Source organism: Fukomys damarensis, unplaced genomic scaffold, assembly GCF_012274545.1.
Source record: "Fukomys damarensis isolate Sample0158 unplaced genomic scaffold, DMR_v1.0_HiC HiC_scaffold_13, whole genome shotgun sequence".
NCBI classification, from domain to species: Eukaryota; Metazoa; Chordata; class Mammalia; order Rodentia; family Bathyergidae; genus Fukomys; species Fukomys damarensis.
This window is the reverse complement of record NW_022900925.1, coordinates 2,760,095-2,774,783: the sequence shown is the minus strand read 5'-3', so window position 1 is coordinate 2,774,783 and position 14,689 is coordinate 2,760,095. Positions and strand designations below refer to the sequence as shown.

General features: G+C 40.1%; 1 protein-coding gene across 1 annotated transcript in view; it reads right to left on the bottom strand.

Annotated features, from left to right (window-relative positions):
* Window positions 1-14,689, bottom strand: part of LOC104858568 (Golgi apparatus membrane protein TVP23 homolog B) — a 138,646-nt gene that overhangs the window by 81,943 nt on the left and 42,014 nt on the right. Inside the window, exon 8 of the mRNA XM_033762775.1 lies at window positions 8,489-8,533. The gene's annotated coding sequence lies outside the window, so the exon portion shown is untranslated. The remainder of the gene's footprint in view (window positions 1-8,488; window positions 8,534-14,689) is intronic.

The following is a 14,689-nucleotide window of genomic DNA, read 5'->3' as shown; positions in this document are numbered from 1 at the left end:
CATTTAACTCTTTAGTATATGTGAAGGATCCAAGCAGATTTCTTTTGGAAGCAAAAATAACAATAAATTATGTGGAGGGTCTTGTTTCTTTGTAGGGTTGGAGTAAGCCTTAGTGAATATTAGAGAAGAAGCAGAAGTGGAAGGTTCTACTTCACATATTTTGGGGAGGATGGCCTTAAGTAGAGAGATTTGCAGAAATTATAAGATAATATTTGTTAGAAAAACAGTCCCTGGAAGTCAACTAATCCATTATTGGTTTTCCAAGTAGGATGATCATAACCCTTACGAGCATCTTAACCAAAGTTCTTATAGACAGGAATGATGCCTGATATTTCGACTCTTTCATGATTCTATCATGACTTCAAGCAAGCCAGTCAACCCTCAGGGCTCAGAGTCTTCACCTGTCAAATGGGGAACATGACAGGATTGTGAGGAATAAACGAGAGAACATATACTATTATACTATGCCTGGCAATAGTAATGTTAGCCAAATATAATGATGATGGTGATATAACTTCTGCTGGATCTCCCACCAAGTCCTCCCCACAAATCATACCTAAAACAACCTCTTAACCAACACTCTTACCCTCTAAGGTTTTCCAAAAATGGAGATAATACAAAGGAGTTCTTTTCTTTCTTCTTTTTATTATTATTTATTAGTACCGTACATGTTTGCAGTACATGATTACGTTTATTGTGAGGGAGTGTGGACACGAACATAACGAATCTTAATTCTTTTTTGTACCCTTCCCTTCCCATCTCTCCCTGCTCCTTCCAACTCTTGTTTGTTTTCCACTTGAAAAAGCTCTATTTCCACCTTTTTCTTCAGTTCTTTTTTTCATCCCTTTTCCCTTCCTTCCCTTGTCCCTCACTCCATCTCTTGTCCACCTTCCCATTTGAAAAACATCTTTCTACTTCCTATTATCTATCTTTTATTTTGCTCATTATTTACGAGAAACCCAATATATAAATAAAGACCAAAATAAAAAAGAGAGTTCTTAAATAAGCTTCATCTCAATTTTTCATGTCCTCATTTCCCCAGATCCACCTGTGGTACAGATGGAAAACGACTGCCTTCATCTTGTCTATGGGATTCGTTGTGGAGTCACTCAGAGGAACAGCAATGCCCGAACCCTTCTTACATACGAACCCTCAGACTCCCAAAGAAAAATGGGCATGGATATGGTGGAGCCACATACTGATCAGATAGCAGGTGGGAGCTGAGGAAAATGAAGCAGATATGACTCCCACCTTACCCCAAGCCTGGTTCTGGGGTTTGAAGCCAGACAGAAAGATGGACAACTGCTAACAGGGGAGGACAGCCATGTGGCCTTTGGGGCACCAAAGAGCTGTCTACGGGATCCAGAGCCACTGCTGCAGACCAGCTTCCACTGCTGAGCAGTCCTGCCCCCAGAGAGCTCAACCTTTGTCAATAGAATGGATTTGTGCAATTAAACCACAGATCCTGGCCTTTGTGGACCTGTCTGTCTGCATTTCAACTCTAGGCTTGACTCTTTAGTAAAAGTAATTCTCCAGTTGCACAGGAATCCCAAGTGGAGCAAGGAGCAACCTTTTATGCCAAGAGCTTTGTCTGATTTGGGTGAGAACCCCATGGTGGGGCAATGGGGAGACTTATGGGAATCCAAACACTTGCCCTTGCCCTCAGAGATCTTGTCGTCAAGCCTGGAGATAGAGCCTATGAGGAATCTGAAGTACTGTCTTTCTTGGGCTCTCACTCACATCTAAATCAACTTTAAGGACATTAACTACACCTTTCTTAAAATAGGTGTTGAAAAAATCACTAAAATTCATACTTTTAAGTGAACAAATAAAATTAAATATTGCATTGTTCTCTTGCGTAAGAAACCAAAAAGGTAAAGAAGGACCAAAATGGATAATAGATATTGTTAAGTAGAAATAAAATGTTCAAATGGGAAGGGGAACAAGGGACAGGGAGGGAAAGGGAAGGAAGAGAAAAGGAAAAAAGAATCACAGGACAAAAATGAAAACAAAGCTTTTGTAAATAAGAGGGGAAGGGTTGAAGGGAAGGGAGGGGAATAAGTAAAAAAGAAGAATCAAGATATGAACAAGTAAAAATTCTCTATGATGAATGTGATCATTATGTATATCAAAAGTGTACCAATAAAATTAAGTTTATAAAAATACTTCTGGTTTTTGAGGTTGGGCATTTGTGAGGTAATAAGATAGTAAGGTTGGCGCCTGGTGAATGAGATCCTGTTATAAGGGGATGATGAAATTCCCCTCACCCCCATTTTTTTCTGGAAGAAAATGACTATCTGCAAACACAGAAGGGGGCACTCACCAGACACCACATCTTGGACTTCCTAGTTTCCAGAACTGTAAGGAATAGATGTTGTTCTTTAAGCTGCATAGTCTGTGGTATTCTATTACAGTAACTCAAACTAATTAAGCTAAAGCTAGCCTCAGAAAATAGAATGAACCCATTCTCCACTACATTTTACATATTTGAAAGGTAAAATTATGCACAGTATGTTCTAGTAGTTATTATAACCTGAATTATTAAAGTCTGGGTACAGGGGCCAGGGATTTAATACAGTGGTTCCACCACCTGCCTCATAAGCGCAAGGTCCAGAGTTTGATCCCTGGTACAAAAAAAAATTAAAAAAAAAAAATATATATATACATATAAGTCTGGGTACAAGTTATATGATCTGCATGAGATTATTGAGATTATTTGCCTTGGCTAACATATGTTTGGTGAAATATGGTTTATCTCAATAACAATTTCTCATTATTTGCACATTATTGCTTATATGGTTTGGGTTTCTCTTTTGTTGTGGTTATTATTGTCTCATGGTATAGCCCCAAGTACAAAATGGATCAAGGGTTCAAAAACAATTCAAGTAGATCAAAAATGGTGATGAATACAGAAACATCAAGTATATTTGGAATAATATAATAAATATAATAAAAAATAGGCTACTATTAGAAAAGCATAATAATTGTTACTGTAAGCATGACTCCAAAGGAAAGGCTGAGAATTTATATTTCCTGTACTATTAAGAATGCAAATCAACTTTTTCTACATATTGCCAAAAAAGAAATGCGTGAATAGGAATTATGAGACTTTATATCCTAGAATTAAATTTCATTGGAATAATAATCTATTCTAGTCTCTAGTGGATTGTAACTGAAGAAACTCTTTTAAATCACTCCTGGAAGTTCTTTTAAAAAGCAAAACAGCAAAAAAAACTTTTTTTGTCGCTAAAAGTAAAAAGAGACCAAAATATAAAGGTGTCATTCTAAGTTACACTTGAGTAGTAAAATAATCCACACTATTTCTAAGATGCTAGAAAAAATAAAGAAGAATGATAAATGTTGGGCTTAGAATAAAAACAAGTAGCTTTATTTTAACTTACCAATAAGTACATTTCTTTATTAATTTTTTTCAAAGCAAAACATTTATTGGTACATTTTAGATATACATAATGATAACAGATATCAAATGATACTGTTAGACACCATAATATCAGCAATGAAGCAAGTAACTGCCAAGTATGAAAGCATATATTTTCATTTGTAATTTTCCTAAAGCAGTGACTCTTTATCAAGGTCAATTTTTCCCCAGAGGGTAATTAGAAATGTCTGGGAATATTCCTGTTTGTTACTTCTGGAAAGGAAAAATGGCAGGATAGGCAGTATAGTGCTTCTGCTCTCCATATATAAGAGCCAGAGAGATTGCTGAGATCCTACAGTGCAAAGGATAGCCCCTCATAAGAAAGAATTAATCTGAGTCAGACACAGCAGTGCTCATAATCTCAGCACTCTGGGAGGCTGAGGCAGGACAATCACAAGTTCAAGGCCAGCCTGAGCCACTTAACAATTTAGCAAGACCTTGTCTCAAAATAAAAAATAAAAAACACTGGATAAATAGTTCAGTGTGAAGGCCCTGGTTTCAATCCCTGGTACCACAAGAAGCAAGTGGGGTGGGAGTGGAGGGAATAAAGAAGGAAGGAAGGAAAAGGGGAGGGAAGGAGAGAGGGAGGCCCAAACTGTCAAGATTTCTGAAGTTGAGAGGCTGTGATCTAAACTTCTAGTGTGCAGAATATAAATGAGATACATGAGTAGAGATAGAGGAGGGAAAGAAGGGTTTTGAAAGTACTTAAAATTTTTTTTCCTAATGAAAATAGGTCAGGTAAGGCCATTTTCATGATTCAAGTAGCTTACTGTGGGCAATGTAACTCACTGACATTTTGAAAGTGGATATTTAAGGCAGAAGCCACACTCCCACTGGGAAGGAATGGGCTTCAGAAGGGAGCTCTCTGCTTGCTGAGATTCCACAGGGCAAGCACAGACCAAGCAAGCTCTACCTACTGCTGTGTTTCCAAACCCACATAGGGGCTCTCCTATCTACTCCCCAACCTAACACTTTGGAGTTAATCTTGTGAGAGGGAAGAAGGGTGGGGGACAAATCCTCCAAGAAAGCTTCACTCTTAAATCAAATGCAATAATTGAGGACCTAGCAGCTCTAGCATTCCAGGTTTCTAAACGAACCCAAATCCAACTCAATGTGAACAGTAAAACAAAATTTAAGCTTAGCCAATTGGGAACTAACAACTGACCTCTAAGAGAGACTTTCCTTTTTATTTTTCCTTTTATTAGTCACATTTGCAATTCATGTAGTTTACAAACATCTTGGGGAGTGGTTATATGTACATATTACAACTTTTTTTTTTTAATTCCTTCCCCAGCCCTTCTCCCTTTTCCTCTGGTCCCCCTATCACCTCTGTCATACTTGTTATTTGTCTCATACTATGGCATGTAATGCTTACACTGATTTGAGTTATTGGGATCCTGTACATGGCATATCATTATTCTTTTCATTTCCCTTCCCCTCCTCCCTTTCCCTCTCCTTGTTCCCTTGGACCACTTCCCTATTGGACACGATCTGTCCTCTTGTCCCTTTTGATCCATCCTTTATCATTTTCTTTGTACTTTTCCTCACTCAAATGAGAGACATCATTAGATATTTAAGCTTGTGTGTCAGATTTATTTCACTCAATATTATACTTTCCCAGGTGCATCTATTTTCCTACAAATTCCTCAAATTTATCATTCTTTATAGCTGAATAGTATTCCATTATACAGAGATACCACATCTTTTTTATCCAATCATCTGTTGATGGGTATACAGGCTGTTTCCAAGTTTTAGCTATTGTGAATTGTGCTGCTATAAACACTGGTATGCAAGTATCACTGTAGTATGATGACTTAAGTTCTTTGGGGAAGATAGCAAGAAGATAACTGAGTTGTATGAAATTTTTAATTTTAATTCTTTGAGCATTCTCCATACTATTTTCCATAAGGGTTATACTAGTCTACATTCCCACCAACAATGCAGAAAGGTTCCTTTTTCACCACAGCCACACTAGCATTTATTATTGTTTGACTTCCTAAATGATTGACATTCTTTTTGGATTAAGATGGAATCTTAGCATTGTCTTAATTTGCATTTCTCTAATGTCTGGAGACCTTGAATATTCTTTCATATATTTGCTGACAATTTGTATTTCTTCCCCTGAGAAGTGTCTGTTCATTTTCTAGCCCATTTCTTGACTGAGCTTTTAATTTTAGGTGGTTTAATTTTTTTTTAGTTCTTTGTATATTCTAGATATTAGTCTTCTGTCTGAGGAGTAGCTGGCAAAATTTTTTTATATTCTTTAGGTTGTATCTCCACACTACTTATTGATTATTTTGCTGTACAGAAACATTTTAGTCTGATATAATCCCATTTGTTGATTCTTGCTATTTCTTATGAAATTGAGGTTCTGTTTAGAAAATCCTTTCCTACATTTATGTCTTCAAGTAGTTTACCTATTTTATCTTCCAGAAGGTTTAACATTTGTTTTAATGTTTAGATCTTTGATCCATTTTTATTTTAATTTAGCATATGGTGAGAGATAAGGGTCAAGTTTCATTCTTCTGTAAAGAGATAACTAGTTTTTCCAACACCATTTGTTGAATAGGCTATCTTTCCTCCATCATATGCTTTTGGCTCCTTTGTCAAAGATCAAATACTTAAATATGTCTCAGAAGGTTTCTGTATCCTCAGTTTTGTTCCATTGACCCACATGCCAGTTTTAGTTTCAGTACCATGCCACTTTTATCACTATTGCTTTGTAATATACCTTGAAGTATGATATTGCTATGCCACCTTCTTTGCTCTTATTGCTCAAACTTATTGTTGCTATTTGAGGTCTCTTCTGGTTCCATATGAATTTTAGGATAGAGAGATCTAGATCTATGCTGTTGGCATTTTGATTGGGACTGCATTGAGTCTATATAACACTTTTGCAAGTATGGCTAATTTGACAATATTGGTTCTGATCCTCTTTTAACCAATTAAATATTTTCTTTGTCCTGCTTCATTAAATACCTTTAAAATTTTCCTCTGGTGCCCCCAAGGTGGACCTCTGAACCCCTGTGATCTGGTAATTCAAGGATCACTGAATGTTTAAAAAAACTCAACAATGTTTTCAGTGAATTTATCAATGAATTTATCTTTTAACAACTTCTTTGCTTCCCTTCATCTCTCTCTCTCTCTCTCTCTCTCTCTCCTCTACACCAAGAAGGATTTCTAACTTCCTCTTAGGTAAGAATATTTTCACTTTCTGATGGACAAGTGGCCACCCGGAGAGTGGAGTTAAGACTCCTGTATGGGTATCTGGGTGACTGAGCCCCAGGTGACCTAACAGAGTCCCGTTCCTCCCATTCCTGTGATGACAGAGGCAGCTACATGAGTTGTCTCCCATGTGGCAAAGAGGGGACCAGGCATGGAACCGAGGGACAGTTGACCTGAGGGCCCAGGACCAAGACACCAAAGAAGATGCAGTGAAGACCATGTGACATGACACCAGTAGGAACATGAACACATCAGTGGGTACCAGCACAGACCTATAACATTTCTATGACTGCTATACTCTCACCACCCACCCCACTCCCACCCCAAAGTTAGATAATGGGTATCTTAACTCAGATATGTTTCCTGAAGGAGAGACACCGGAGATGGGAGGATTCTAGCTCTGAATTAAAAAAAACACACACACACACACACACACCAAGTTATTGAAGTCACTAAGTGTACTCTCAATGGACAAGGTTATGTGTTCTACTATCAGTGAAATTGCATCTCAGAATTGAGATTCTAAGGATGATCATAATATGATTATAATAAGTGATGCTCCCTTTCTTGCAAAGCCAAATACAGAGTTGGACAATGGGAGCCCTGCTATACACATGAGCTTTCTATAAATGCAGAAGCTCACAGAAAGATGGAGATTGTTATCCTATAGATTGAACAAGGCTCAAGAGAGCTTACCCTTGAGACACCAAAATCAAACAATTAAAAACCCAAATCTGGGGACAGCTTTTCTGGCTCTGGCTTTAATTCCAACAAGTGCATAAACACATGCTCAATGACTATGCTGGGAGTGCTCTGGCCTCAGAGACATTTGGAGACCATTGAGAACATACTGTAATTAAGAACATTTCCTTGGAACAGATGATTTGGGCGTTGGGGTCTTTAGAAACACTAGAATTTCCTTTAGAGAAAGCAGGGTGAAGACTGAGAACTGGAAAGAGGTGGTTATAAAAAGTTCAATTTCAGAAGAGTCTGAGGGTTCCTCTCTGTAGATGAAAATAAGCAGTTTCAGACAAGTCCTATCTTGTATGGATGCAAACACCCAGAGAGCAGTAAGTTAATCCCTCAAGTGATAGCTATAGCCAAAGTAAATCCTTCTCTTTTGGCAAATGGGAGAGGGTGTAAGCATACAATCATGATCATTTTCAAAGTCATCCTTTAAAGCTTACTCCAAAATCAAGAACACACCCACACAAGCCAACAGACTACAGAACTCATCAAATGTTAGAGCTGAGACGTGCTTCCAAAATTATCCAGTCTAGCTGGGGATTTAGCTCAGTGGTTCTGCTGCTTGCCTCGCAAGTGCAAGGACCCGAGTTCGATTCCCAGGACCAAAAAAAACAAAAAACAAAATTATCCAGTCTACTGACCTTGTTTTGCAGATAAGGACTTGAAAACCCACAGAGAACACATTCTGCCCACTGTTACCAAGTTAGAATTCAGTTTTACACTTTTTTTTTTTTTTTTTGGTACCAGAGATCGAACTCAGGTCTTTGCACTTGTGAGGCGGGGGACAGAACCAAGTTAGTTAGAATTGGGGGTAAAAGTCTGATCCTCTGATTCTTAGTACAGGCCACTTTGTTAACATGCCCTTTTTAATATTTTTAAAAAGTTTAACTGACACAATAACTATACAAATTTAAAGAGTATGATGGGATATTTCAGTATACTATATGTGTAACGATCAGATCATGGTTAGTGGAATATTCATCACTCTAAATTACCATTTGTTTATGTTGGAAGAGCCAAAGTCCTCTGTACTAGCTATTTTGAAATACCCCATTAATAGCTGTCAACCATACTTACCCCATTGTAACTGCTAGAAGTTATTCCTCCCATTCAACTGTATTCCTGTAAAAAAAAAAAAAAAAAAAAAGTTGCAGTGTTATTTTTCTAGTACTGACTTTCTCCGGGATGATAATAGGACACTGCCAAAAAGTAAAAAACAACTGTGTGACCTTGAAGATGGAAAGTGGACAAGGCACTCCAGGATGGCGGGCAATGTCATAAGTGAGGAATTAGGCTGGTTCCAATAGCCTGGAACACAAGTTTCCAAACATTTTGATCACATGTCATTAAAAAGTTTGACCATTAAATTACAAACGTACTGCTATATCTATATACCTATCTATATCTACATTATCTATGAGAAACATGTGATACAAAGGTAAATTTTGAAAAATATTTTTTAAAAAATAAATGTGAATAGATGTTGAGGTCATCATTCATCACTTTAACAAATATATGCCCCAAATTTCATTGGCTTGACAGAATAAAGCTTATTTCTCGCTCATGTTAGGTTTGGTAGAGAGGGTTTTCCCCTTTGCATTCATGGCTCTTCCCTCCTCTAGGGCCTTTGGGTTCTCTTCATTGAAATAGTGAATGGAGATGGGGAGCCTGGAGGACTGCACAGTACATGGGGAGTAAAGAGCTAGACATGGGAGGGGCAACATTGCAGCATTATAGCTGAGTCTGATTGGTCCATGCAATCATGTGGTCCTGCCTAACTGTAAAGAATGCTGGGAAATGTAGTCCAACTTGTGCCTGCTAGGAAAGGCAATTGACTTTGGTGAAAAATAGCAAACTCGATGATAGAAAATGAAGTTCCCACATATTCCCAAGAGTTTTTGTGCATCTAGCAGGGTACATGTTTCCCTATTTGGAAACCATTGATACCAGAGGACAAAGTCTAAACTGGCCCTATTACCCACCATTCCCCCTCCCACAGAACTAGGACTCCCTGAGGAAAGCCAGATTTAGAAGACAAGAAGATATTAGCAACAGCTAACATGTTTGAGCACCTACCTTGTGTCCAGTACTACCTAAACAACATACTTGCATTTATTCAGTTAATTCAACAAACTATCCAGTGAGGTGAATGCTACTATTGTCCCCATTTTTCATATAGGGAAATCAAAGCCCAGAGAGATTGCATAACATGCCCCAAGTTACACAGCACAAGAGGCAGATTTGAATTTATGAATTAGCTCCAGAGTCTAGTCAGCCACGACACTGTGTTGACCACAGAGGAAAAACAAGAGAATAAGCTTTCTGCATCATGTGGACAGAAGGCAGGGGAGAAGCAGGACTGGTGCTGAGGGGGACTAATGCAGCAAGAAAAGAGGCAGACACAACAGGAGAATGGAGAGCAGGGTAACAGGAGTGAAAGAAGGGGCAGTGGGCTGCAGAATCAGGCTGCTGGTGCTCAGCTGCATCACTGAGGAAGCAAGTACTATGGGGGGCGGGGTTCAGAGGGCTCAGGTCAGACCTATGGAGCCCCTTTCCTTCAGGCATCTCCATTTTCTGTGGCTATAAAAAAACACCCTTGGGCCGGGTATTTAGCTCAGCGGTTAGGTGGCCTGCCTTGCAAGCACAAGGACCCGAGTCCAATCCCCCCCGTATCAAAAAACAAACAAACAAACAAAAAACACCCTAAGGCTAGGCACTTAGAAAAGAGGTTTATTTAGCTCACAGTCCCAGAGGCTTAAGGGCATGATGCCAGCATCTGCTTTGCTCTGGTGTGAGCCTCATGGCATCAGGATGGTGGGAGCACGCGTACAAGGGAGATCACATCGAAGCAAGAGACTGGGGAGGGCCATTCTGGTTCTTTTACAGGAGGAGCTCACTTTCATAGGAACTAATTCACTGTGTGAGAGTATCATCAGTTCCTTCCAAAGGCAGCTCCCACATTGGCAGCATCATTTCTGCTAGACCAAGCCTCTTAAGTTTTCACAGCACCTCCTACACAGAGGACCAAGCTTGCAGCACACGGATCCTTGTCAGACTACATCCACACCATAGCAGTTAGCTTAGCCCAAGTTGGTAGCTCTGCCTTATGGCTCTTCCTTCTGTAGCTTTCCATCAAATCAGCCTTCAAGGAAACAGAAAATGATGTGATTGTCCATGGTGGGGCAGAGAGCATCAGTAGGACTAAGACAGAAATGATGTGACTTAGGTGGAAAGATAGAACACGATCAGATTCAGGTAGCTGCCTCCAGTTTTAGAACAGCTGTGACTTCCTTCTGGATGGAGTTACACATAGGCCATGCCAGGTCCTCACCCAACCAGCCATAAAGAAATCCCTGGCCTGGGGGTAGGAGGAAGAGCCAGATCCCAATGCCCAAAACTAAGATCAGTCGTCATTGAGGCCCAGCTGCCTCATTCCCCATGCTTTTCCCTCCTGGAATCTCCTTCCCCACCCTGAGCAGTGCCTGGATATCATTTGCCTGTTGATCATACAGCCTGTTACGTGCTAAGTGGTAAAAGTCATCAACCATTAAAAACACTTTTCAATGGAGAAGGGTGCAGACTGGTGCAACCACTATGGAAATCAATATGGAGATACCTCAAAGAGCTGGGACTAGAGGTTCCATTTGACCCAGCCATCCCTCTGCTGGGTATCTTTCCAAAAGAATTAAAAGAATCATATCACAGTGATATATGCGCATCTATGTTTATAGCAGCACAGTTTGTAATAGCTAAAACTTGGAAAGAGCCCATTTGCCCTTCAGTTGGAGACTGGATAAAGATGTGGTTTTTCTATAAAATGGAATACTACTCAGCCATAAAGAATGAGAAATTAGGAAAATTCATAGGAAAATGGATACATATTGAGGATATACTCCTCAGTGAAATAAATAAGTCACACATGTATAAATACTGAATAGTTTCTCTGGTGTGAAAAGCTATAATAATACATAAGATCCTAATGGTATAACTGACAATGTGAAACAGGAAGAAAAGGGATAAAAGTGTAGAGGAAATGGGAAGCGTAGGGGAAAGGTAATAAGGGAATAGGGAAAAAAAACATGAGAAAATGAAAAAATGGAAATAAGGTATTTGTAACTAGGGAAGGGAGGAGGGGGTGAAGGGAGGGCAGGGGTAAAGAGAAAAAATGAGAACCAAGACCTGTCATGTAAAGGTACAAAATTCCAATGATGAATGTAACTATACTGTACCTAAAATGTACCAATGAACTCAATGAGGAAAAAAAATGCTTTTCATCAAGAAGGCCATAGAAAAATAAAGCTGAAATTCTACTGGGAACTATGGGGGACTGCAAGGGATGATGGTGAAAAAGCATAGGTAATTTCTGGAATTCAACCTGTTTAGCCTTACCCGTTAGTCACCACTCACCACAGAAGTCAGGGTATGTCATGCTGTGTGCAGAGGGGGAAGGTGGAGGCCTCCACGCCTTTCTTCTTCATCCTTATCTAGGAGGGACCTTGATGTCAGTAAAGAGGGGGGCCAGTAAAGTTAGAGCTCCAGGAGTCCCATCCTGACCCTATTTGCAAAGAACCCTCTGGCTTGCCACTTCCTCCTCCAACAGGCTGGGGACAGGAACAGCCAACTGAGAGAGAGGCACACCCTTCCTTCCGTAAGGACCCCTAGGCTTCTCGGCTTTCCTCTGTCCTTGCCCCCTTCGCTAGTTTTTCCCTAGTTATACAGCCAGGCGCTCTCGCGCTCCCTCCCTCTCCCTCCCTCCCTCTCCCTCCCTGTGTCTCTCTCTTGCCTTCACTCTAGTCTAAGGAGAATGAGATTCAGATTTGTGGGTTGTTTTTAATGCATTCCAGATGCCAGAAGAAATCTTAGCCAGAGCTCAGCCTCTCCCCTACCTCCCCTCCAGAGCCCAAGGCCACAGAGGGAAACCTAGGCCGGAGTCCGCCATCTGCTGGCAGCAGCCTAAAATGTGACAAAGTGGAAAAAGATGTTAAAATGGGGTGGGAGAGTTTCCTGTTACAAGCTCAATTCACCAGTTCAGTGGAAGAATTCAGTCTATCTGATGAAAAGTCCTCAAGACAAAAGATGACATAAATTAGAACACTTCAGGGCTTAGACAAGAACAATAAACAAGACTAAAGATTCACGGAAGATTTTAGAGAATCCTCTTCATTTCATTTTGCCATCTCATTACGTTCTATTGCAACACTTTTTTTTTTTTCCTAATTACAGTCTCAATCCAGCTGGGTTGTTGTTAACCTCAAATCCTTTGAAGGGTGGAGATTTTTGCAACCCAGCTTGTGTTAACCAAAAGAAACTGAGAGAAGACTATGCAAATTAACCTTTGAGTGTATGGTTTGGCGAAATCTAGTAAGTAGAAGATAGAAATTTAAAGGAAATAAAGCAAGTGGAAATTAAGGGTTCATTCCACTGTGGTAAGGAAAAGCAACCATGAGAGTTTTCAGGGTTACTGTCCAGGCTGTGGACACTCTAATTCCTGAACACTCTAACTCCAGCTTTTAGGAAAGTGAATTATGACAGGGTTCTCAGAGTGGATTCAAGTGTGTTGGAAAGAAAGGAGAGGCTGTGAAGGGTGTGGGTCAGCCCCTGAATTAAGCCCTAAGGCCAGAGATCTGTGCACAACCTGAGGGCTGTATGACTAGCATAAACAACTACAAGATAGTTTCTCAGGAAAACTCAGAATAAAGAATCCAGTCTCCTGAGAGTTGAGCATGCAGTCCTGACTTTGTACACCCTTACCCTAAGCACGATACAGACTCTCTCAGCATATACCAGGCTGAATATTCTGAATCCAGGCCCTGGGCTTAACCCCAACCCCGCAAGCCAGCCCAGCCTGGGACAATGGGGCTCTTCTAGTATCTAATTTTTATTCACAAAACTTCACATGAACTTTTTTAACATGATTTTCATATTCCTTTCTTCTTCCTGTTAGACACCTTTGTCTTTGCCAGTATGTCCCTAGAGTTTGATGATACAGAAAGAACAGCCAGAAAAGATGCAGAGGCAGAACAGGTATCATCCTGGAGATTTTATTTCTGGACCAGGCCAGTATTCACCTGGTTAAGAATCTTGAAGGAACTGATTGAAGAGAAGAGTTAAACAGGTTGAGCTTTCACAAGGGGTCTATGCTAAGTTGAGGGTCAAGGAAATGAGCTGTTTTGGAAGTCAGGTGCCAGGGGTACAGAAGGGAGGAAAATGCATCCTTAATGTAGAAGAAATCACCTTAAAATTCTTTAAAACTGGAGGATACTGCAAATCATCTCAATGAGAGTTTTAAAGTTCCTCCCCTCCTCCTTTACCTTCAGTGATCTTTTGAGAGGTTAAAAATTGAAAATTACTTTCAGTTGCTTTTTGAGGGAAAGAAGGACAGTAAGACTACTTATTGTTCCTTTAAACCAACATCATGAATAGCCTATATATTGATTGTACCTTTATGTTAATATGGTTTTTGTTAACTATACCCAAAATACCCAGGCTACAATACATACAAGGAAGACAGCTCTCACATTTAACTCACAGTTTTGGAAGCTGAAAGTCCAATCAGCACAGCACAGGCTCTGGCCAGGGTCCCCTTAGCTCCATCACCTCTGGGTGGATGGCATCACAGTGGCAGGAATGTGTGCAAAAGGGAGAGATCATCTGGCCAAACAGGAAGCCAAAGCTAGAGGAAGGGCAGACCCTGGGATCTCCTAGTAAGCTCCTTAAAATTTCTACCACCTTAATAACATTGTCATTCTGAAGCTCAATCTTCCAATACACGAACCTCTGGGGGAAAAATCGTATCTGAACCATAGCAGCATTCAATCCATATACCATCTCAGCCTTGAAAACACAGTGATCTTAAAAGTTATCTCATTTTCCTAACTTCTGTACATATGTAACTATAGTCTCACACCATTCTTTTTCTTCTTTAATGTTTAAAGAAATCATGTCCCATTCAACAAAGAGAAGTAGCCCTGTGTCAGTTTCTGGACTATGTGTGGTTCTAAGATCCTTACACATCTTTGGTCTAAGGCACATGACTGCTGATGAAATTTGGGGTTGGGGTTGGGAGTTTGTTAGTGAAGCAGGGAGGCTGTGAGACACGTATCAATTTGCCTACCGATCTTGAACAGTGAAGCCTAGTGGTTAAGAAAACTGATTCTGTCTTTTTTGGAGGGGTGGGAGTACCGGGGATTGAACTCGGGTCCTTGCACTTGCAAGGCAGGCCACCAAACCGCTGAGCTAAATCCCCGGCCCCCGATAGACAACCGATTGGATCAACAT